This window comes from Schistocerca gregaria, chromosome 1 (genome assembly GCF_023897955.1).
Source record: "Schistocerca gregaria isolate iqSchGreg1 chromosome 1, iqSchGreg1.2, whole genome shotgun sequence".
NCBI lineage: Eukaryota > Metazoa > Arthropoda > Insecta > Orthoptera > Acrididae > Schistocerca > Schistocerca gregaria.
Window position 1 is genome coordinate 747184628 of NC_064920.1, and position 24565 is coordinate 747209192.

The window sequence follows — 24565 nt, forward strand, 5'->3', positions numbered from 1 at the left end:
CTGCTAAAACTGGAGGGGACGGTTGAGCAGTCGCGATGTGAGGACCAGGCGAACGTGTAAACCCCGTCTATGCACCAAAACGTGCCCAATAGCTGCCGATGCTAATGACAGCTAGTCACGGACGTCAGTTGGCCGGGTGGTCGATCCTTAACGACCCAGGCGGACATTGTGGAATCTTTTACAGGCCGTTATTGACGGTTTTAGCAGGAGGAGAATACTGAGGAAGGGCACATTTTTCTGCACGTGTCACACACCCTCGAAGTCAAAGCAGCATCATAGCTTTGAGCGGAAATTATGCAGGCCGACGTTGAAGCTGCGCTAGGTAAGGGTGCACTTAACAGGTCACCCGGGTCAGCCGGACAACTATTCAAATTCTGTCGCACTTTGCGTACCTTGATGGTGCCACATTGGATCACCATATATCGAGATCTGATGTTCTCTGGATTTTGTGTGCCAGCTGCCGTCCTTGATGGACTACTCGTATCAATATACAGATCTTCAAGAGGTAAGACGATCAAGGACTTCCGCCCGACTGCAGTGTTATTTCGTACTATGAGATCTTAGCTCGGCTTTTGGCAGCGCGCATAAAGAAGTTTCTGCCACCAATCGTTACACTGGGGCGAAAGAAACAGGTATGAGAGAACAAAATACATCCGACCTCTAGAAAATGCAGGGATTTCATAGCTCTGGCCACAGCCTGCCAATTTAGAGACGCTGCGATCTCAACTGACATCGGCCTGGCTTTCGTCACAATGCACAACAAGTAATTCAATTCTGGCTCGTTTGGACTTACCATCCGACTTCCTCAATGTCGCTTTGCGCCTCTTACTCGTAGCATCATCCTGTATGCTGCCAATGGTTGTACAGCGTATCCCTTGCTGACCAGGCGTTTAGTTCGACAATGACGTCGCCAATTCACTTGTTACGCAGCTGCCCTGGAGCTATTCGCAGGAGGGCTAAAACGCACTCTCAGGGATTTCGTTGAGGGGCCACACCCTTCACTGCACAGCATGTGCTATTGACCTTCTAACACTGGCCCGATTAGGTGATGAGGTGCACTCTATGCTTCAATGGTGCAAGTGATATGGATTGGTGGCGAGAAGCCACCAAGTCGTTGGTGATGTATAGTGGAAGGGGCCTCCAGGAAGGTTGCATGGCGGCCCTCCAATAGGTTTGCCACGTAGACGACTATTACGGGCGATACGCATGGAAGCTCGCCAGAACCTACATGGATACATGGACCTACTACAGCATTTCGAGGAGCTTCATGTGGCAACCAAGATGATACTACCGACAGCGATAGGACACAGGCAGAGGGCGGCATTTCGGTACTGCATTGCAGCTAGATTTCTACTTAAGGTCCGCTAAGAAAGTCTCGCTCTCCCTCCTCGTGAGGGAGGGCTGCAGCCTTATATTTGTGTGCAATGGCGAAACTGTGGATTCGTCAACATAATTAACTTAAGGGCCATCTCTTGGGTATCTGATGCCAACATTTACCCTGCAACGTGTTAGAGTTGTGCATATACCTCCCTCTCTTTCTCAAATTTCGGCATTCATACTCGAATGTAGTTATGTGCACTCCGATCTCTCCATCATTCGAGCTCCGAAGGCGAGAGATATGTATCGTTTGCTGCAGAGACCCGTCCCTCATGAATAGATTGGGAGAAAAAGCCTGGCCACGCTATGGCATACAATGAGCATCAGCCCTTCCTTCCTACACACGTACAAGCAAAGTAGTACCGTGTGGCCAACAACAAATAGGCTACGAGACACAGGTTGGACGCAATCGGACTGAGATATTCTCCCCCACGCCCGCAGTGACACCACCCAGACACTGAAGAACACCGTTTAACAGGTGGATCTGCGTTTGACGTATGGACGCTGGTAGAGAAAATCTTCGCCTGCTACCTTAATGCCCCCTTTCAGACTATTGAGCCCGCGTCTTGCTATACCCATAGGATACTTACCCGTACTTCCCGATCATCAAGACTGACGCTCTCAAATAGGTTAAAAGAATGTCGATTTCCTGTTTATTCCGAGACGACGACAAAACGAACCTTGACTACTGGCAGTATCTCCAAGACAATGATAGCACACTTGAGTGCATCCCTTGCCTTCAACAACTCTTTAGGAATTATTTACTTCGTGTCTTCGTAAGGCTCCCTTCACAGTTGGGGCCCTTGACATGGGGCTCGACGTGGTACTAATGAACACTGCCCAAAGATAGGAAGCGTGCATGGGATGGCTCACAGGATTTTGTTTACATCATAATTTTTGTTTCCATCGATCGTGTGGTCGTTATTTGAGCAATATAACTATAGTGATTTCCATTGACTTATTTGTTCTTTGGTGATTTGGGTTCATGTGCTTAAATTTCATTTCATTTTTATGTGATTTATTTTATTTAAATTATTTACAATGACTTCTCTGCATCACTAATAATTTGTATTGAATTTATATCCCAAATTTAGGAGTTGAAGGGAAAAAAAGAGAATTTAAAATAAACAAAGTGAAGGGGGGTAGAAATTCGGGGACAGAGTGGTCAGGCCTCGGGTTACGACCCCTGTTCACCCTGTTTTCACCAGCCTCTAACTCACTGCTGTACTTCAATTTCTTTACGAAAAAAGGTGGTTAAGGCAAAAAGAGCCAGCACAGCCCCTGCCTTCCAAAAGTAATCGTCCCGAGTTTGAGTCTTGGTCTGTCACATGTAAGTTTGAATAGCCCAGTCTTAATTACTTTAATTACTTTTCGAGTAGTTAAATTACTGATTATGTGAAATATTTAATGCAAATATTTGTAATATTAAATATTTTAACCATTTCCATTACATGTATGTGTACATATTTTTGGTCGATATTACATAAAAACAGGGAACTAGTGATGATCGACGGCTGTAATAAATTTTCTATGCTTAGCGTTGGACAATCTTTCAGATGCGTTCATGAGTTTCAGGGAACTACATTTGTCTGTAAGCACCGGAAAAGATGTATTTGCGATGAGACTGACGCTATAAAGTGGTAATTTGTTTGTGAAGGGTAGAAAATAAAATATTTTCAAATTATACTGGGCGCTGTTATGGAACTGCAGTAGACTTTGTGTAGTGTTATTGATAGGAACTGTCTCTCTATCCGGTCGGAGTGGCCGTGCGGTTCTAGGCGCTGCAGTCTGGAGCCGAGCGACCGCTACAGTAGCAGGTTCGAATCCTGCCTCGGGCATGGATGTATGTGATGTCCTTAGGTTAGTTACGTTTGATTACTTCGAAGTTCTAGGCGACGGATGACCTCAGAAGTTAAGTCGCACAGTGCTCAGAGCCATTTGAACCATTTTTTTGTCCCTCTATGCGTCTCACCAGCTCACGACAACACCTAGTAAAACACTCTTTTCTGAGTGTCTTTATTTTGTCTCAATTATTACAGCTCATATTCGTTACGTTTTCTGCGTTTCTTCCAAAGCACGTCCAACAGATTGGGAGCCCCATTACATAATTTAAGTTATATCTTTTATGTCCGACGGACAACTCTGATCTGCAGTTGCTCATTGACTTCTCTTCAGAGAATCTCATCTGTATCAGTACGTTAGTTTAGGCGGTCTAAGCAAGCAGTATGACTGGGAATTTGCGAATCTGAATGCCTAAGCGGCTGCCCATTAGCGCTCGGACACTGTCACGGAGCGCTACCTGCGCTTCACGTAATTATTGCTGCTCTGCAGTTTTTCGGCTCGGCTGAGGGCGCGGCGAACTTTTAATGAGCGACCTGCGGGCAACTTCTGCCGCTTGTCCCGAGCCGCGACTGTGGCCGCCGTCGTGTCTGCGCCGGTGGTCTGACAGTCAGCCGCTGACAGCTGCCGCGGCAGGAGTAGACACGTGCTCGCTACACCTGACATCACCGCGACCGGCCTGAGAGCGCCGATTTTTGCAGCATAAGCTGTCTAAAATAATCTACACGCTGCTGTCACACCTAAATGTCAGCACTAATAAGAGAACCTACTTTTCGCATCGAACCGTTTAGCACCTCGTGTATGTGTGCTGTGTCCAACACACTGATAATATCAGAAAATATATTTTTGCTTAGCGCATATCTTGTCTGTTACTTCATCCATAGGCAGTTGACTTGCCACTTGAAGCAAGTGGTACAGGAGAATATATTAGAGGTAGTTAAGGAGTATAGAAAAGATTATAAAATACAGGGTGATTCAAAAAGAATACCACAACTTTAAAAATTTGTATTTAATGAAAGGAACATAATGTAACCTTCTGTTATACATAATTACAACGAGTGTTTAAAACGGTTTTTTTCACTCAAAAACAAGTTCAGAGATGTTCAATATGGCCCCCTCCAGACACTCGAGCAATGTAAACCCGATACTCCAAATCGTTCCACACTCTCTGTAGCATATCAGGCGTAACAGTTTGGATAGCTGCTGTTATTTCTCGTTTCAAATCATCAATGGTGGCTGGGAGAGGTGGCCAAAACACCATATCCTTATCATACCCCCATAAGAAAAAATCGCAGGGGGTAAGATCAGGGCTTCTTGGAGGCCAGTGATGAAGTGCTCTGTCACGGGCTGCCTGGCGGCCGATCCATCTTATCAGCTGCAGACACTGGTTAAACCATTTTCAGACGATAAGGTTTCATAACTAACTTTTTTCGTAGGACTCTCCATACAGTTGATTGTGGAATTTGCAACTCTCTGCTAGCTCTGCGAGTCGATTTTCCTGGGCTGCGAACAAATGCTTGCTGGATGCGTGCTACATTTTCATCACTCGTTCTAGGCCGTCCAGAACTTTTCCCTTTGCACAAACACCCATTCTCTGTAAACTGTTTATACCAACGTTTAATACACCACCTATCAGGAGGTTTAACACCATACTTCGTTCGAAATGCACGCTGAACAACTGTCGTCGATTCACTTCTTCCGTACTCAATAACACAAAAAGCTTTCTGTTGAGCGGTCGCCATCTTAGCATCAACTGACGCTGACGCCTAGTCAACAGCGCCTCAAGCGAACAAATGTACAACTAAATGAAACTTTATAGCTCCCTTAATTCGCCGACAGATAGTGCTTAGCTCTGCCTTTTGTCGTTGCAGAGTTTTAAACTCCTAAAGTTGTGGTATTCTTTTTGAATCACCCTGTATGTCGGCTAGAGTATTTAGTGGTGAGGAAAATACGAAAATAAGATGAGGAAAGTTGGGGAACATAAAAGAATTGACCTTAAATAACATCTTAGGCAAACTGTGGCTAATGTTTGGATTTTTCTTTTCGCTTTGTTTCATCTTCTTTATTACATTTTTTTTCATTTTGAGCATTGTATGTTACCACTAGCACGACGACGCATGCTGAAGCAATGGGAAATGCACTGCTATGTTCTTGTTATCTGTGGATGACTCAGTAACACTGCAAAATTAAATCTTTATCCCTCATCTTAGCACTCACATGCATTCTCGGTCAAGTCACGTATATACTTCACATGCACGAGCACAGATTGTGCTCTCCATAAATCGTAAAGAGTCATTGACTTTTCGCACGCAGTATGGCATGTATGCTGGCCAAAGCCGCAACGTTGTGTTCAGTAACTGTCGAGCTATGTACAGTTTGCTACCGCTGATCAAGTGGTATATCTTCGGCTCAGGTAATTGATTTATGCGAAGTGGCTGAAAAAAGTGGCACTGACAGAATAACGTGTAGCTACTTGTGTGAAAAGTTACAGAGGTTTCTGAAAGCCCTTGGCCCCTATTTGTGCAGATGGCGAGGAAGTGGAGGAGACAATGGTAGTGGTGGGGGTTCCCTTGAGAAAGGCCACGCGTGGCAGGGGAGGTGCAGTTCACTCGAAGCATGTCTTCCATAACTAGCTAGTCTGCAAATGTCAGTAGGGTTATATAAAATTTCAAAACAGCATTATGAAGCATACGAATGTTGCTACTGGGAATTTTGAGTATTCATTTCTGTTCAAGCCATCTGATACTAAAAAGGCAGTGACTAAGTCCAACAGCAGTACTGCTTTACATATTCATTTGAAACAAAAAGAAATAGCTCACATAATCTCCATGAAAATTGTACATGAATTATCTCTTCACGCTAATCTGACGTTTTACTCCCTGAATTGAACAGAACCAGATTTTCCTCATGTAGAGAAATCATTTACTTATTTTCACGATGCAAAGTTTTTATCTGTGGGTGTACTGCAGCTAGGAATTTCTTTTTTTGAATGTTGGCCATATTTTTCTTTATTTGATTCATCATTTTTTGCCACGGTGGTGCAGTACAGTAAAGGTAGCGAGTAAGGAAATAATGCCATGACTAAAGCACTGGTAGGAATGGTAAGAGACTTAATTGAAAAATTAGAGGGAACTAGAACGAAATTAGATGAGAGATTACATGGAAATGTTGTTGCACTAGCTGAACAGGGTAAAAGTGTAGAAGTGAAAGAAATAACTATCTGATCTCCAGGACGTCCCGAGGATTTAAGGAGACTGTCAATAAAATGATAACTGAGGAAAAATTAGAGAATTTTACAGCTCAGATTGGTATTTAAGGACGTGGCAAATAATCCAGCGACAGGGTGGTCACGCCGTCCCATATGACTCGTAAACGTAATGGTAACATCTATCCCCACGTCTTCTTTCCGCTTTGCCTTGTCGATGCAACCACTGCTCTCTATTATGTGCTGTTTTCTACATTTTTTCATACCTTTCGTACCTAAAATTTTACAGTTTTTCCTTGGCTGCAAATAGTTCCCCAAATACTTCCTTCCAAAATGCTTGTCAACTACTTATTGCGTCTAATTTAAAGTCTATAAAGATCCATTTCCCTTTTTCTTTTGAGTAGACGCTATTATGTTCGTTTGATCAGCTATCTCTTTCAAGACGCCTGCACTGGATTTTCTTTCTGTCCAGCTAGTCCGCGTTAGCTTCCTCCAAACCTTAAGTTTATTATACCATACCTCAGCGTTTTCTTTCTTCAACATTGTGGATCTTTCACAACTATACAGCAGCACACACCAAAGGAACTTATTGAGAATTTCCTATTTTTGGCAGTACGTATTACAACGTCAAAGGATACAATATCAACAAGCGCATAACTTTGCTCGGGTAACGATGACCGACCACTGGCCGTGGCATGACATTTCGGACTGTACTAAGCATGCTGCAGTGATAGTGACATGTGTGCGTCAGTCCAGTGAAGAGAAGTGAACCCCGTGATCGCAACAGGACGTAGAGATAGCCGCCATGTTTTTCTTGTTTGCGTCCACAGCTTCCACATAATTTCTGAATGATGGACCCATTTTAAATAACCAGCGTAGACTGTCAAATTCTATTATACGACAACCAAAAGTGTTTGTTTAACATTGTTTCATCATTCAGAAACCAACCAAGTTGTATTTGTTGCCGCAACGAATAATACAACTTTATGTGCATTTTAATGTACAACTAAATCTTGACAGCCACATTACGATGTGTTCCGGTCGTTCGTTCCTGTATGACTGTCATTTCGTCCGTCTCCTGTTGCTATCACAGAATAGCGCACGGGAACAACGACTGTTATTTAAATTCCGTATGAAGTCGAACCTCACTGCTTTTTTCTTGTGTTTTCTCGATAAATATCTAAAAACACAAATATGATTCTTGTTTTATTCATAAATTTGCACTCCCGCGATTTTAGCAGAAAACCACAGCGTAACAGGCCTGCCTTGTAATGTCTGCCAGTGCAATTGCATGATTTTCTCCAAAAGTTTCCGCGCTTGCTAAACGAACGTTTGACGAAACGTGCATCTTATGACAACCCTTTACATTTCCGGTTAGTTAGTATTTAAATGAACCACGTACATAAAGTTACCTGTAGTGCCGGAAAGGCATGTACTTCGGAGAATAAATGAAATCCGCGAAATCCAAGTGCTACTATAACCGAATCGCAATGCTCAGTGCTTTTATGAAAGACGGTAAGAAAATGAATTTCGGTTGAAGTAGAATGAAAATATAGAATGAAATGGACTCATTGAAGTTTGAAAAATTTCGAAAACTGTCATGAATTTAGTTGATAGATACAGAATATTAACGGTCACTAGTTCGCTGCATGTGCCAAATTACTGTTCCTGTAATTAATAATTTGTGTTACTACAAAATTTGTGTAAAAATACTTGATGTGTTATCAGGCGAACACAACACAATATTTTAAAAAATTACGTCACTACAAATTGAAATGGATATGTCACAATGGTCAAATACCTTTCAGTTGAATCGTGATGCACGGAAAGAGTTCAGCAGTTGAAACGTCCCCTTAGAAAAATTATACAAGACTGGTCTATGTGAAACGTCCTCTTTGAACAATTATACACGACTGTGCTTAAACTGACACACAATATCTTTAGCGCAACGCAATCTGACTTCCAAAAATCCCTACGAAAGAATGGCCTTGACTAGCATTAACCTATACGTTTCACAAATCACTTACCTCACAAAAATCTTCGTTACTCAAGCTACTGCAATACAGCGAGCGCCACTACTGCCAGCTAAATAAAAGATTCAAACTACTGAAGGCACTAACTACTGATAGGCATAGTTAGCAAATGAAAGATTTTAATAGAGAACAAACAATGTATTTACCTCACTAGTCATAATATAAATAGCAGTTCATGACACCAATTCTTACAAATTTCAAAACTCCGCCATCTCTCTCCCCACGTCCACCACTGCTGGCGGCTCACCTCCAACTGCACAGCGCTACGCGCTGTTAGCATCCAGCTGCCGCTGCCCAACACTACAATGGCAGACAACAATGCAAACTAAACACAGACTGCGCACAGCACAGCCAGTGATTTTTCATACCGAGCGCTAAGCGGCGTTACCAGTAAGAAAACCTAAACAGCCTACTTACACGGTGAACAGAAAACAACAAAATGTCATTGGTTATAAATGGTTACGTAAAACGCAAAAATCCTGACGTTACTCACTGTAATGCTACTTGTCGTAAGTTTTGCACAAAAGGATTTTATATTTATTCATTACCAAAAACTGTAAAATAAATTGGAAACATCATAATGATTAGAAGCACGTCTATAATCACTTGCACGGAGACCATAGTTACGTAATCTGAAAAGGTAATTTTCATTACTAGAAGTTTGTCAAAATTCCACAAGTGATTTTACTTACATGGTGATCACAAGTAATTCTACATTAATTAATGTATATAGGTTCGACCTTTTGGCAAAAAACTGTTTTTTCGTGTTACCCAAGCAGGTTTCGGCACTTCTGTATCATCAGAAGTGGGGTTTGTTTATTGAAAAACTGTATAAAGTGAACATCCTTTAGGTTGTAGCTGATCTAACTAAATGAGACCTGCAGACAGCTTTTGTTCGTTTGGTTCTTACCTGGATTTTAGGTTACACGGTTTTCAGGACCGTCTGAATGGTGTCCTACACTGACAGCTACTCATCTGCAAACCAAACGATGTAAACGTGAATTTTATCAGCGAATTAACACCTCCTTCGACTTTTAAAAATGTGATCTTGGCGTGCCAAAATTTTTTGCATATATATTTCTTTTTACCAACCTGTTGTTGTGAAAAATTGTTATTCTTTCGCGTTCCGAAAGCACTGGCACACATATTAAATGTAATTTCCATAATTTTGGTTTCACAATCGAATTTTTACTTCGCAAAACGCAACGTAAACGATGTTGTTGTATGTTCTAGCCCCGCCGGTGTTTATTTGTTACCGAGTGAGTTTGGCGCCGAATTTAAATTTCGTTTACTTTCATCTCTGTTTTTCTATATATGCGTGTGTGTGCACGCGCAAGCGTATACGCTCTTTCAGATGTTTGTGTTGGATCTTATGTAAAGTTCTTTTAATGTGGTAAATAATGTGCCTTAGCACTTGTTTGCCTTCTGCTATTGCCTTCTGTATGAGGAAGTTTTCTTCTATTGCCAATTCGTGGTATAGGCTGCGGCTGGATTTCATTATTTTAAATCGGTTGCCACTGTAGTTAGATGGTGGTTATGGGCAGCAAATGTGATATGAGTGCTATTTCTTTTTAGGGCTGTAAGTTGTTCTGACTATCTTGTTTTAAAATTCCTGCATGTTTGTCCTATGTATACTGACTGGCAACTGTAGCATGTGAGTTCTGAGTATTTTCTGAGTTGTGTTTCCTATCTTGTATCCTGTTTGAAGTCTGTATTTCTTCAATATGTCCCCTATTCTGGGTACAATTTTGTAATTGTAGTTTAGTAAGCGCCACTTTGATTTGTATGTGGCTGATTGATGAACCACACACACACATAGAAGAGCTACACAGTCAAATAAACAGTACAAACCCAAAAACTTACTTCGCATTGAAAAAGAAACACAAAACACACTAAATTTTCTGGATCTACGAGGGTAATCCCAAAAGTAAGGTCTCCTTTTTTTATAAGTACATATACCCGTTTATTTTTACAATGTTTTACATCAGTTCACAGCTTGAACATTTAGCTATGTTTCGTCTTAATCACCATTTCTGTCGATGCATTTTTGTAGACGCTGTGGCAGTTTTCGTATGCCCATGTCATACCAGCTCGCCGCCATGCTGTTCAGAAAGTTATGAACCTCTTCTTTCACATCGTCATCGCAGCTGAATCGTTTTCGGCCAAATGTTCTTTAAACCTAGGTAACAGGTGATAGTCACTGGGCGCCAAGTCAGGACTATAGGGTGGGTGGGTGATAATGTTCCACTGAAACTGTTGCAAGAGAGCAACGGTTTGCCGAGCGATGAGTGGATTAGCCTTGTCATGGAGAATGTGTACGCCCTTGATCAACATTCTTCTTCTGCGGTTCTGAATTGCCCGTTTGAGTTTTTTCAGAGTCTCACAGTACCTGTTAGCGTTAATTGTGGTCCCAGTGGCCACAAAGTCGACCAACAATACCCCTTTCCGATCCCAAAATACGGTTGTCATGACGTTACCGGCAGACTGTTTGAATTTCCGCGGATTTGGCGAAGAAGGATGCCGCCACTGGCGTGATTGCTGCTTGGTCTGAAGTGTGAAGTGGTATGTCCAGGTTTCATCACCCGTGACAATTGTGTTCAGAAAGTTGTCTTGTTCGGCTGCAAGACGGTGAAGAAATGTGAAGAAAGCATCAACTCGTTGCCGCATGTGCTTCTCAGTCAGCATGCGTAGCACGAATCTTACTCACAGCTACCCGTAGTTCAATGTTTCCGTTAAAATTCCGTGAGCGGTGCTTCGGGAAACCTCAGGAGCCAAAGTGCAGAGATCATCCAGGGTGATCCGCCGATTTTCACGCATGCTTTGCTCAAACTTCAAAACTGTCTCCTCAGAAATTGACGGTCTCCCGCTCCTTTGTTCGTCAAGAATTTCGGCCCGACCAGCTGCAAACTCTCTACACCACTTCGAACATTTTTGACATTCATATATGACTCACCACACACTTCTGTCAATTGGCCATGGATTTCAATCGGTGCAGTGCCTTTGCGCTGAAAAACCGAAAAACTGCGCGCAGTTCGCACTTGTCGGTAACATCCAACGGGAGCTCCATTCTCAACGGCTGTCAAGCCAAGACTGAACGACTCAGCGTTGCGTGCGCATGCTTACACACAGCATGTGAAGCACTCTTCATAACAGTGTGACCAACTGCCACACAAACAGAGTTCTGCACTTATAAAGAAAATAAGAGACCTTACTTTTTGGATTACTCTCGTAACTATACTAAAAACAAACAACATCCATTGGTTTATAATGTTCAGGAAACCGTCAATCACGCCAACAACTATTCACTATCTATCAAATGATTCAAATGGCTCTAATCACTATGGGACTTAACTTCTGAGGTCATGAGTCCCCTAAAACTTAGAACTACTTAAACCTAACTAACCTAAGGACATCACAAACATCCACGCCCGAGGAAGAAATCGAACCTGCGACCGTAGCGGTCGCACGGTTCCATCTGTAGCGCCTAGAACCGCTCGGCCATTCATGCCGGCGGCAACTAGTTACAAGACCCATATGATAGAGAAATTAAACCAACAGATATACACACAAAACCATACACAACACTGAAGAACACAATACACCAACTATGACCACGTGCAAACCACTAAACTGTAACAACACACACACAAAACAAAATGGCGCATCCTCGCGTACAATAACGAGATTGTCCACAGAATGAGCAACATATTAATGAAACAAGGACATCAAATAGGATACAAGACAGACAAAACAACATAGAAGATATTCGGGACACAAGAGACGCCTACAGTAAAATTCAGCAGGTCAGGAATATATGAAGTCTCGTGCAAAACTTGCCAATCAGTATACATAGGACAAACATTCAGGAATTTTAAAACAAGATAGTCAGAACAACTCATAACCGTAAAACGTAACAGCACTCATATCACATTTTCTGCCCACGTAATAGCCCACAATCGCGATCCAACTACAAGGGCAACAGGTTTTAAAATACGTAAATCCAATCACAGCATATACCAGAAACTGGCAATAGAAGAAAACTTCCACATACAGAAGGCAATAGCAGATGGCAAATAAGTTTTAAATCAATACGCTACTCTCTGCCAAGGCACATTATTTAACACATTAAAAGAACTTTACATAAGAGGCAACACGCACATCCAGTAAAAGAGAGATAAAAGTAAACAAAAATCAAATTCGGTGCCTGGAACAAATAAACGACAACGGGTCTAGAACACACACCAACATCGGTTACGCTGCGTTTTGCGAAGTGAAAACGTTGTGTTGAACCAAAATTATGCAAAGTACATTTAATATATGTGTAAGTGCTTTCAGAACGCGAAATAATAACGATCTTTCACAACAATAGGTGAGTAACAACAAATATATACGCAAAACATTTTGCCACGCCAAAATCAAGTTTTTAAAATTCGAGGGAGGTATTAAATCGCTGATAAAGTTCACATTTATATCGTTTGGTTTGCAGATGAGAAGCTGTCGGAGTAGGACACATTCAGATGGTCCTGAAACCCATATGACGTAAAATCCAGGTGAAAACAAAAACGAACAAAAATTGTCTGTAGGCCTCGTTTAGTTAGATCAGTTACAATCTAAAGAATGTTCACTTTCTGCAGTTTTTCAATACAAAAAAACACTTTTGATGTTAGCGAGTTGCCTAAACGTGTTTGGCTAACACGAAAAAACAGTGTGTTTTATAAAGATGGAACCAATACCCAATAATTTTAACTGCAAACACGGAAAAAGTACAAGAGCTGCAAATCCGAAAGATGAATACTTGGGTTAATTACTTTCTTGCGGACGGCTGAAACTTCGACTACTGTTACGTTTCTCAGCATAGCAAAAGTTACTCATTGCTTAGTTATTTTAATTGACTGAATTCTTACATAGAGAACGTTGCAGCCTCTTCTAATTCATCAGAATTTTCTCGAGTTAGTCATTTTGGATAGGATGGAAACTACTTTGATAAACTGTCTTAAATAGAACTGATAATCAGCATGACAGACATGTCCCTAAGAAGTTGACCCTGCGGAATCCACAGCTGTCATAAAAGTTATGTAACTGTAGTTGGAGGAAGGAAAGAAAAGGGGAGGAACTAATGACATCAGCTTCCTCTGTACTTTGTTTGCAATAAGCGGTGACGAGTGAAAATTTGTGCCGGACCAGAACTCGAACTCTGCATCTGCTGCTCACTGTACAGTTTCGTTAACCACAGTGCCGTCCGGGCACAGTGTTAATCGCGAATGCACGGAACTTGCCCCAGCTGTCACACCATCCCACATAGGGCCACCTATCCGAAATCCTCTTTCGTGTCGTCCATGCTCGATTATCTTAGATTCCCGGTGGAGGTAGAACGTAAATGGGCATCGATGCCCATCCATTAGACACGATTACGTGAATGCGTGGTGTTCGTTCGACATGCACACACTTTCTTCAACATGTAAACGTCACTACAGATATTTGGATTTATGTTATGACTTGTTCGAAATGCCTGCCATCATTGGCAATGAAGTGGAGCATATGAATAGGGAAATTCTGCATGACATGCTGAAGTGTCGAAACATCAAGGCTGTCGATGACTTCCTAAAGGGCTGTTTCCAGTTCACCAGTTGTTTTGCGATTATTGCTGTACATCTTGTGTTTAATATGTCCCCACAACAAGGAGTCCATGGGTTCATATCTGCAGAATATGGCGGCCAATCGAGTCTCATGCCAGTGGTCTCTGGGTAGACCAGAGCCAGAATGCGGTCCCCGAAGCGCTCCTCCAATATATCAAACAGTCTCCTGATTCTATGGGGTCGATCTCAGTGTTGCATGAACCATCTTGTCGAAATCAGGGTTGCTTTGTATAATGGGGATGAAATCATGTTCCAAAACCTTCTTTCCTTCAAAGAATATCGCACCGATTATTCCCCGACTGCTCGCAACACACAGTGACCAGATGGGGGCGAAGAGATTTGTCGATCACGAAATGCGGATTGTCCGTCGCTAAATGTGCCAATTTTGCTTATTGATTGTAATATTGTCACGTGCAAGTGGCTGACACAGCAAGGTGGAGTGCGACTAATTCCCACCCCAACCGTGTAGTTTGAACGTCCTAGCGCAAACCGTTCAGATTTCATTTCATATAATTAAAAACTGTTAACCTGTATAATTGACTCGCCTCGATGGGCAATGAATCCACAACCTTCGGTGCGGATACACATTTCGTTCAACCTCTAGCGGGTATCTACTATTAGTGAGCAGGGGAACATGGATGGAGACTGCAGATAGGAAGCGCTCGGTGGGAGTGTAGGTCTGCCAGGAGGCATGCCGAGATAATCCACGCAATTGCGATAAACACGGCGTCCGAAAGGGGCAGAGGTTAACTCAACTGTCAAGTAAGGAGATCATGGGTTCGAGTCTCGGCTGTGACACATTGTCACTCGTCACTGCTTATTCCGCACAAAGTCCTGATGCAGGTCATATCATTAGTTGCTTTCTTTACACCCACCTCGGCGTTCAATTACATAGTATAACAACAAACAGTTCGCAAAATCTTGCTATTATTCTGTCACAAAATTAGCTGTATACAAATCTAATCAAATAATTCGTCAAATATTACTTCGTGTTGAGTCGTCGTCAGTTCATGTAAGGCATTGTTCGTTGACAGTGTTTGGTACAGGATTTTCTTCTTGCATCTCCACAATAAATAACATTGAATGAAATTACAGTAAATTCCAGACCTTTAGCTGCTAACAGGCGTGGCTAAATTTCAAAGGAGACAGTTGATCCACCGACGACACAGACAATAGTGAGGCTTCAGGGTCTGATCACTGGCACGCTCGCCGTTAGACCTACACTTCCAACTTACTGCCCCCACACTACATTTGTAGTGCCCCTGTCCACTATACCCATTACTCGCTGCAATAAATCTACCGATTCCCGGGCAATGTGATTGCATCCGCACTGGAGATCATTGGCCGGTCAGCCTTATCTATATCAAGATGGTATCTAAACTTTCGAACATCTTCATGTAGATAAGACTTAACGGCCAATGATCTTCTTCAGTGCGGATGCACTCACTTTGCCCGGGAATCGGTAGATTGACTGCAGCGAGTAATGGGCATAGTGGGCAGAGACACTACAAATGTAGTGTGTGGGCAGTAAGTTGAAAGTGTGGGTCTCACTGGGAGCGTGCCCGCACTGTCCTCTGTGTCCTCGGCGGCTCAGTCGGACAGAGCGTCTGCCGTGTAGGCAGGAGATGCCGGGCTCTATTCCCAGTCGGGGTACACATTTTCAACTCTCCCCGTTGATATTTATTAACGCCTGTTAGCAGCTAAAGATCTGGATTTCATTGTAATTTCATTCTTCGAGAGCTGCAAGAGCGCCAATGGTATCTGTCCTTTTGGGACATGTTCGAAAGAACAGGTACCGTCTCCATTACATACGTTAGCAGCGCTGGTGCACTACCACGTCTCACCACAGACGCAGAACTACTTAAACCGAACTAACCTAAAGACATCACACACATCCATGTCCGAGGCAGGATTCGAACCTGCGACCGTAGCGGTCACGCGGTTCCAGACTGTAGCGCCTACAACCGCACGGCCACTCTGGCCGGCTAACTATATTCTTCGAATACAATGTATAACCCTGACTAAATCAGCGGGTCTACATACAACTAATTACATTTAATATACATTCGGTTTTACAATAGAAGAACAGTATTACCTTTCAACATTTCACAAGTAAAATAACTGTACAGTTATTTACAGCCTTCGTTTTACAGTAAAACTGAAAAAGAAAAATAAATTAGTAATACACAGAGTTATTGTACTACAAACTTGTGCACATCGGTTACAATTAAGCATTTATTTCCACACATAACAAATACAGAACAGCATGCATGTAAGAAAACGTGAGAGTGATGAGAAGCGTGGAACAATCTATAACTCTCAAGTCTACGAGTAATTAGGATAATACTTCGGAACTGTACGTCCATGGAATGTTTATGTAACAATATACACTCTGGTTTACGTGGGCAGAATGAGAAACTATATCACTCTTCGCTTGAAATGACGGTATCGCAGATTAAAGTTCACGTGGCGTGCAGTACGTGTTACCACTGCTTTCTTGAAACCTGGGGCTGTGAACTGGAGTCGGTGGGTCCAACGACGTACCAATCTTCGGCCTCGTTTTCTTCATCGAGGCACCTGGTGTCCGTCGTGTACTGGAATATTTCCCGGCGCTGTGTTCTCGTATGTTGATCGTGTGGACCCTGCTGTGTCTGTAGAGTCCAATACATCGGCAAACGCAGGCTTGAGTCGGTCCAGGACGGTGGTAGGCAGACAATTGAAAAGTGTTGCTGCCTCTGCTAATTAACGGATACGGTCTGTCGTACGGCTGTTGTAATGCTTGCGTACTGCATCATTATTTATGGAAACGTGTGTGCAATTGAAGGAAAGGATATTGCGGAAACATGGCTTCTGCAAGGTTCGCAGAAGAGCTTCTGCAAAGTCTGCAAAGAAGGAGACGAGATACTAGCAGAAGTAAAGCTGTGAGGACGGGACGTGAGTCGTGATTGGCTAGGTCAGTTGGAAGAGCACTTGCCCACGAAAGGCAAAGGTCCCGAGTTCCAGTCTCGGTCCGGTAAACAGTTTTAATCTGCCAGATAGTTTCATATCAGCGGACACTCCGCAGCAGAGTGACATTCTCATTCTCGAAACATCCCCCAAGCTGTGGCTAGCCATGTCTCCGCAATATCCTTTCTTTCTTCTTTCAGGAGTGCTAGTTCTGCAAGGTTCTCAGGAGAGCTTCTGTAAGTTTGGAAGTTAGGAGACGAGATACTGGCAGAAGTAAAGCTGTGTGGACGGTGCGTGAGTCGTGCTTGGATAGCTCAGCTGGTAGAGCACTTGCCCGCAAAAGGCAAAGGTCCCGAACTCGAGTCTCGGTCCGGCAGAAAGTTTTAATCTGCCAGGAAGTTTCAAGGTAGCTAATGCTTTGAAAAGACAAACTTCAAATCGTCGGACAAAACTTTGCCTGACCCATGTAACAGTGCCTCGTACTCCTGGATGACCGCGAGTGTACCGATGTACTTGCTTGGGTTCAAAATTGTTGCGACACAAATCAACGTGCTCTCACTCCGGATAAATCACAATATAATTCAACATTGTCTTCAAGCGTCGCGTCCCACTGCAGATTCAGTCGCACTAGCTGTTTCAATAGATCGCATAACGACTCATCATATTGTTGAGCCTGAGCAAGGTTATCAAAATCAGCGGCAGTTGCTGCAGGTTCGGAACGTGTGCCTGCGTCTGCTACCGCCTCCACAACCCCTAAAAGCGAGAGTGTGTCTACTGGCACGTTCAGTTTTCCTTGTACTCAGAGAATGCAGTTAGTAAAATGGCTAAATTATCTAGATTATGTAGCTGACTCAGCGATGCTTCCTCCTATTCTACAGTAAAAGCGGATGATAGCGGCTTGTGACGTGTATAAATAGTGAACTGTCAGCCTTCTAAGGGCTTCTTAACTGCGGCATAAGCGCCTTATAGTTCGCGGTCATAGTTGATCCAACCGTTGCTGTGAAGGTCACAACTTACAACTGAACAACGCAATGGGCTGCCAACAACGCTCGGCCCGCTGTTGCTATACAGCGCCAACAGCGGTAATCTAGGCATCAACCATATGCATAAGTGGAGCCTGTGCCACTGGGAGTGCCAAATGTAGAGCATCTATCATAGCTGCTTTCACAGCTTGAAAACCGTCTTCTGCCTCGGTTGTCCAACGTACCCTGTCGTTTGCTTTGTTTCGCCCTTAAGAAATCGTTCAGGGGAGCAGTTATCAGCGGGTGATAGTGTATGAATCTTTAATAAAAGTATACGACACCTAGAAAACAGCGTAGCTCTCTTATCGTAAAGGGGGTAGGGGACTCACTTATTACCTCTACCTTATCTTGTGGCGGTAGAATACCGTACGTGTCTACAGTGTAACCAAGAAATCGCACATCCTCGCTTGAAAAATGCACTTCTAAGGATTAATTGCCCAGCCTTGCGCACGTAACCGATCGAATACCAAGGCTAGACGCTGTAGATGTTCTTCTTCCGACCAAAACCAAACACCACTACGTCGTCTATGTAGACGTAACAGAAGTCCATAGCGATCTCATCCATGAAACAATGGAACATCTCTCCTTCGTTGCACAGAACGATGGGCATTATAATGAACTCGAAATGGCCAAATGGCGCTGTCACCTCTGTTTTAGGAATATCTTCAGTAGCAACAGGCTCTGCCAGTATACCTGGGCTAGATCAATTGTGGAAAATGTAGTCTTACCATGAACTTTGGAATAAAAGTCATCTATGTGTGGCACCGGGTACCGACCCGGGATTGTCCTCTCATTGAGCTGGCGGTTATCGCCAGATGGACGGCATCCATTCTTCTTCATAGGTATGATTTGAATTGGGGCCGCTCAGCTGCTGCTTGAAACTCTGAAAATGCCCTGTGAAAACATCCTACGGAATTCCTGTTCCACAACTTTCAACTTAAACGTCTGGGCCGAGCATCAGTTAGAGGGCCCGGCGTAGTCAAAATGCGATGAACCGTTGCGTGTTTAGCCGGCGGGAGAGTAGGCGACTGCCACCTGATTCCAGGGAAGTCTCAAAAAAGTGTGTACGCGTCTTTCCTACGAACGCACGTACCAGGTGACACAACACGCCTTCCCAGGAGTATTTAAGTTTGTAGTCGAATCGATCAGCCACTGAAGTCTTAGGTGTGATATCAAATCATAGAATGATAAAAAAACGTTCCTATGATAAGCTGCGATATATAAGCCACTGTGAACCTATGCAAACGTATGGTGTAGTCCGAGGTTAAGCAACAATGTGACCTGGCCTTATGTTTTAATCTTAGACTCGTTAGCGGCAAACAGATAACAAAGGACGCAGCTCCGACATAACAAACGAGGTGGCGAGTATACTGACACCTCTGCCCCCGTGTACACTAGGTTTTTAACTTCGTGTTGTGATCTATGACAAAAAGTCAACGTGTACTATTGTTACAAGTGGCTCTTGCTGCTACTGTTCACCCTTCAGGTTTCCCCTTGCACGGTGGTGTACACTTAAGCGCGTCGTTGCCGAACTCCTCACGATACCAGTAGATACTTGGCGTCGATGGTGAGCGGATGCAGCTTCGTGACGACTGGTGGGTCAGTATCTGAAGGGAGTGCGTCGTTTGCAGTGTGGCGTACTTTCGTGGCAAGTTCTGCTAACTGGTACTGCAGCGATGCTGGTGGCACTGCAGGCATATTCTCTTCCCACGGAATCAGAGTTGATATGTTTCTTGCGGCTTCCTTCTCGATGATCATGTCCGCTGTCTGCGCTGGTGCATTTACATCAGCCGTGAACACTATCAGAATATTTTTTTCACTTGCTGCTAAGTTTTTCTGATCCGTCTTCTGGTTTCTTATCAAGGGTCTGTATTAAGACACTTGGCCACTGTGACTGAGTGCGGGATTACAGATAGCTAAGTAATGAGGCCTCAGCTCCCGCGTCCGTGCACAACGTTGCTAATGTCCTGCCACGTGGAGGCGGCTGTTTGTTGATGTTTCTTCATTTTATGCTGCATTTAAAAATCTTGGAAATTAACACTAATTGGAAACAAATTGGTTAGGAAAGCTTTATATAATTCAGTCAGGAAGGACTGATTGGATGATTAGTTGGAGAAAGAGAAAAAGGAAGGAGTATAGGAGAAAGAGAGAGTGTTCTAGTATTGAAGATCCGATTATTTACGCGCTATTGACCGTAGGATTTCTTTGAATGACTCTTGAACTGTCACAACATAATTGCATGGCCGGTAAAAGCATCCCCCAATTAATCCGGTTTCTCTTACACCTGTTATATGTGACCAGATGACTTCACTGTCACACTCAGCCCCGACTTCAATTGAGCCAATATTTTTGTCAACAGCAATGAACACCCCTACGGCCTCTGATCTGTCTTTCCGATATACGCTAAATATCTTAGAGCTTTCCACTTCGGGTTTCAGCGGCCTCTCGTGCCCAAAAATAATTTCAATGTGTGAACATTCCTGGAGGTCAGTGCATTCGGGAACTTCATTACGAAAACTTTGATAGTTTACTGATAAAATTGTGACAGTAAAAGTATCTTTAATCTGAATGCTGTTTAATTTCCCTTGCTACGTATCTACTGGCGAGTGTTCATAAGAGCATCTCAAGCTACTGCCTAGCCTGAAAAATCCACATGTGCACACCACAGGTACTCAGTTACACGAGTAGCTGCTTCCTTTGGGTAGTGTACACCTCACCTATCAAGGGTTTTCCTACAAATCCCCACGCAGGTCTAGAAATCTGCAACCAAGACCGTCATAAAGTCGACGAAGCCTTTGGTTGAGACCCTCCACTCGGCTCCAAACCAAAGGACCCCGATCAGTTCTGGGAGCAATGCTTAAAATTGTGAGCTATGCATGCACTCCGCGCGCGAGGCCAACAGTCTTCTTCATTTATTCCACCCTCCTATATAAACTGAGGATCACCTGAGAACCCTTGCGACAGGCGTCGTTGGTGTCGACGTGAGCCACAACATGCAGATGACTGCACCCTATACACTCGATAGCTACAGGGAAGGCCGCCACCGCATCTTGGACGATTGCCCCTGGCAGACCTACCGAGAGCACATTGGCTTTCTTTCCAGCCCTGAACACTATCTACCTAACATTGGAGCTCCCAATAACTAGTAACCCCCCCCCCCCCCCCCCCCCCCCCGTGTGCCACCTCGGACACTGCTGAAGGAGCGGTCACATGTCCACTCACAGGGTGATGGGCGTGGCCAGGAGACCAGCCCCCATATTTGCCCTCAGCCTCGAGTGACACGAACGCGTTACCACCCGCCACTAACCCTGTTGTGAGGGCAGATCCACCGCGCCCGGGTGCTCTAGGGAGGTGCCTCAGAAGCAGGGCGCAAGGGCAAAGCAAGTGACATCTGCGGTGTCCCATGAGACGCTCCCAGATTCTCCGCCACCGCTACACCCGGAGGCAACAGCCTGAATTCGACAGACCGTAACCGAAAGCTCATTCAGCTCTTCGCAAACTGCGGCTAGCTCCTTCTGCGTACGCATACGACATGATCACATCCTAGTCATTCTAGCAAGACTAACTCAAGAATAGAACTATAAAAGCAGATAAATCTAGACATGCGACTTGCTACCCTCCTGATGTGTTACCAAGGGACGCTGATGCGTTAATAATATACTTAGCTGGCTGTTCGCTGAGCAACTATTGCGCTACAGCCTGAATGAATTTACACTTACAAAAATGCGAGGGTAAACCTCTCAAACAGAGAAACACGCACGAAATTTAGTAAATTTACAATGTGGAAAACACTGAAAAAACACGTAACTTGCTGGTCTGTAGACATGTATCAGCCGACAGCTAGGGCCTTACTGAACTGTTCGCAGTAAGACACTATCTGCCCTACCTTCCTGTCTTCTTTCCATTTCAATTCACTGATCCCTACTATATCCAGGTTCTGCCTTTACATTTCGTTTTTCAGAATTTCTATCTTTCCTACCACACTCATGCGTCTGACATGCCGCGTCCCAACTCGTAGAACGTTATCCTTTCTTTGGATATTCAGTCATTTTCTCATGGTCACCTCGCCCTTGGCAGTCCCCTCGCAGAGATCCAAATTGGGGAGTATTCCGGAATCTTTTACAATTGGAGATATCATCATGGCACTGTGGATGCACCTTAGTGGGCCTTCAATGCAGTCGTTTCCATTGCCTTCTGCATCCTCATGCTGTTGATCATTGCCGAGTTTTCCTCCTTTAGGAGCGGTTTCCCATCCTAACAACAAGCGAGTGCCCTGAACTGTCCGCGTCCGACATATTTTTCAAGGCTGTTGGTAGAATGAGGGCGACTTCACATTATTAAACAAAGTTCAAGTGTTGGTGAGTTTAGAAGCTGGAGCCAAAGACGTATTGATTATTAATTGAAGACGATACCCCTAGACCATGGGTGCCCTGCTTATAAATTTGATAATGATGGTATTACTACCTTAATATTTTTAATCTAAGAGCTATTCAGTGTACACCCATGCTATGTTTTTATTGATATGTTTTACTTTGCTAGACGTTCAAAGGACATGTACCAGTTTTTGCTATATAGTTCAATACTTGACTATACAATGCACACCGACTGTACTTTTTGAGACACTATAATTAACTAACGAAAATAGAGAGTATCAAAAAGAATCATCCGACTTGGCACGTCTATATTTCTCAAAGTAATAAACATGTACAAAAAAATTTGTTCTTTGATGAACGGGAAATTCGAAAAGTTTTTATTTCATACTTTTTCATAGGTTTTCAATATGCCGCCCCCCCCCCCCCTTGAGATGCACGGCATACGTCAATGTGGTATTCAAATCGTTCCTACACTGCAACGAGCATGTCATGATTTACAGCTTGCACAGATGCTGTTAGAATGTTTTATAAACCCCCTCAAGAAATAATCACATTCAGTCAAGTCCGGTTACCTTGGAGGCCAGTAATGAAAGACTGAATCATTTGGTCAAGGGCGACCGATCTACCGTTCAGTAATCCCTTGATTTAAGAATTCCCTCACTTCTAGATGCCAGTGTGGCAGTGCCCCATCCTGTTGGTAAATGAAGTCGTTCGAATCAGTCTCCAACAGCGGGAAAAGAAAGTTCTGAAGCATATCAAGATATGTCCTTCCTGTAACAGTGTTCTCGGCAAATAAAAATTGACCATACACCTTTTCGCGTGAATCTACACCAAACCCATTACATTTGGGAGAGTCGCTCTCATGATGTACTACTTCATGTGGTTGTTCTGTACTCCATATCGTCATATTATGACGGTTGACCTTTCAATTTAAATGGAATGTGCCCTCCTCACTAACCACTAAGCATGGAAGAAAACTATCATCCTCCATCTTGCCAAGAATGAAATTACAGAACTACACACGTCTTTGGTCCATACCTTTACGGAGAGCTTGCAATAACTGAATTCTGTATGGTTTCATGTGTAAACGTCGACGCAACACACGCCAGACGGCAATCGGGGGCATGTAGAGCTGTCGAGCTGCACGGCGAACGGATTTCTCAGGACCTCTTGTGAAACTATGGTGGATGCGTTCGACGTCTGTTCTAGACACTCGGGGACGGCCCGACGATTTGTCTTTGCACAAACGAGGTGTTTCTCAGAATTGTTCATTCCATCGTCTAATGCTCTGTGCTGTAGGAGGATCCACGCCATACCTAGTACGAAAGTCACGCTGAACCGTTATTACTGACCCGCACTTCGCTACACATAGAACACAAAACGCACACCCCTTCAGTCGTAAATTCCGTTTATTATCACGACCGGTTTCGGGCTCCCATAATCCCATCCCCGCGTGTCGCAACTGTGCTGTGGCCCCCGAGCGCCGCGGTGGACGTGTGCCACACGGTGTCACACGGTGACACGTCCACCGTGGCTCTCGGGGGGCAACAGAACAGCGTGATAACTAAAGGAATTTACAACTGAAGAGGTATTTTCAACCTCTGGTGTTTTGCATATAGGCTCTTCTCTTATGTTTTCATGTCCATGCGTACTCCCTGAGGATGGTCTTGGATACTTCGCCGGGGACTGGGAATGGGTGTTTGTGTTTCCCTTAGCATAAGTTAGTTTAAGTACTGTGTAAGTCTAGGGACTTATGACCTAAGCAGTTTACTCCCTTAGGAATTCACACACTTTTGAACATTTGATATTTCACCTATTAATGAGTTCATAATGGACCACTTTTCTTCGTTGCTGATCATGTCGTGTGTGAATTGCTCAATATTTCTTTTGTCTACGTGTAGTGCGTGGCTTATGTTCGTGTACTGTCCGCAGAAGAAAACGATGTGCTCTGGGAACGTTCTTCCGTGCATGTACACCTAGGTGTCTACCAAAGACTCACGCGGTTCAGGTGCGTGGGATGAAGGCCGTATCCAGTCAGGAAACGTATCATGCCGTCGATGGAATCGATATGTTTTAGTTTTAATCTTTCCTTGATGTTAGGAAAAAAGCATTATAATCTGTGACCCTTATCGCA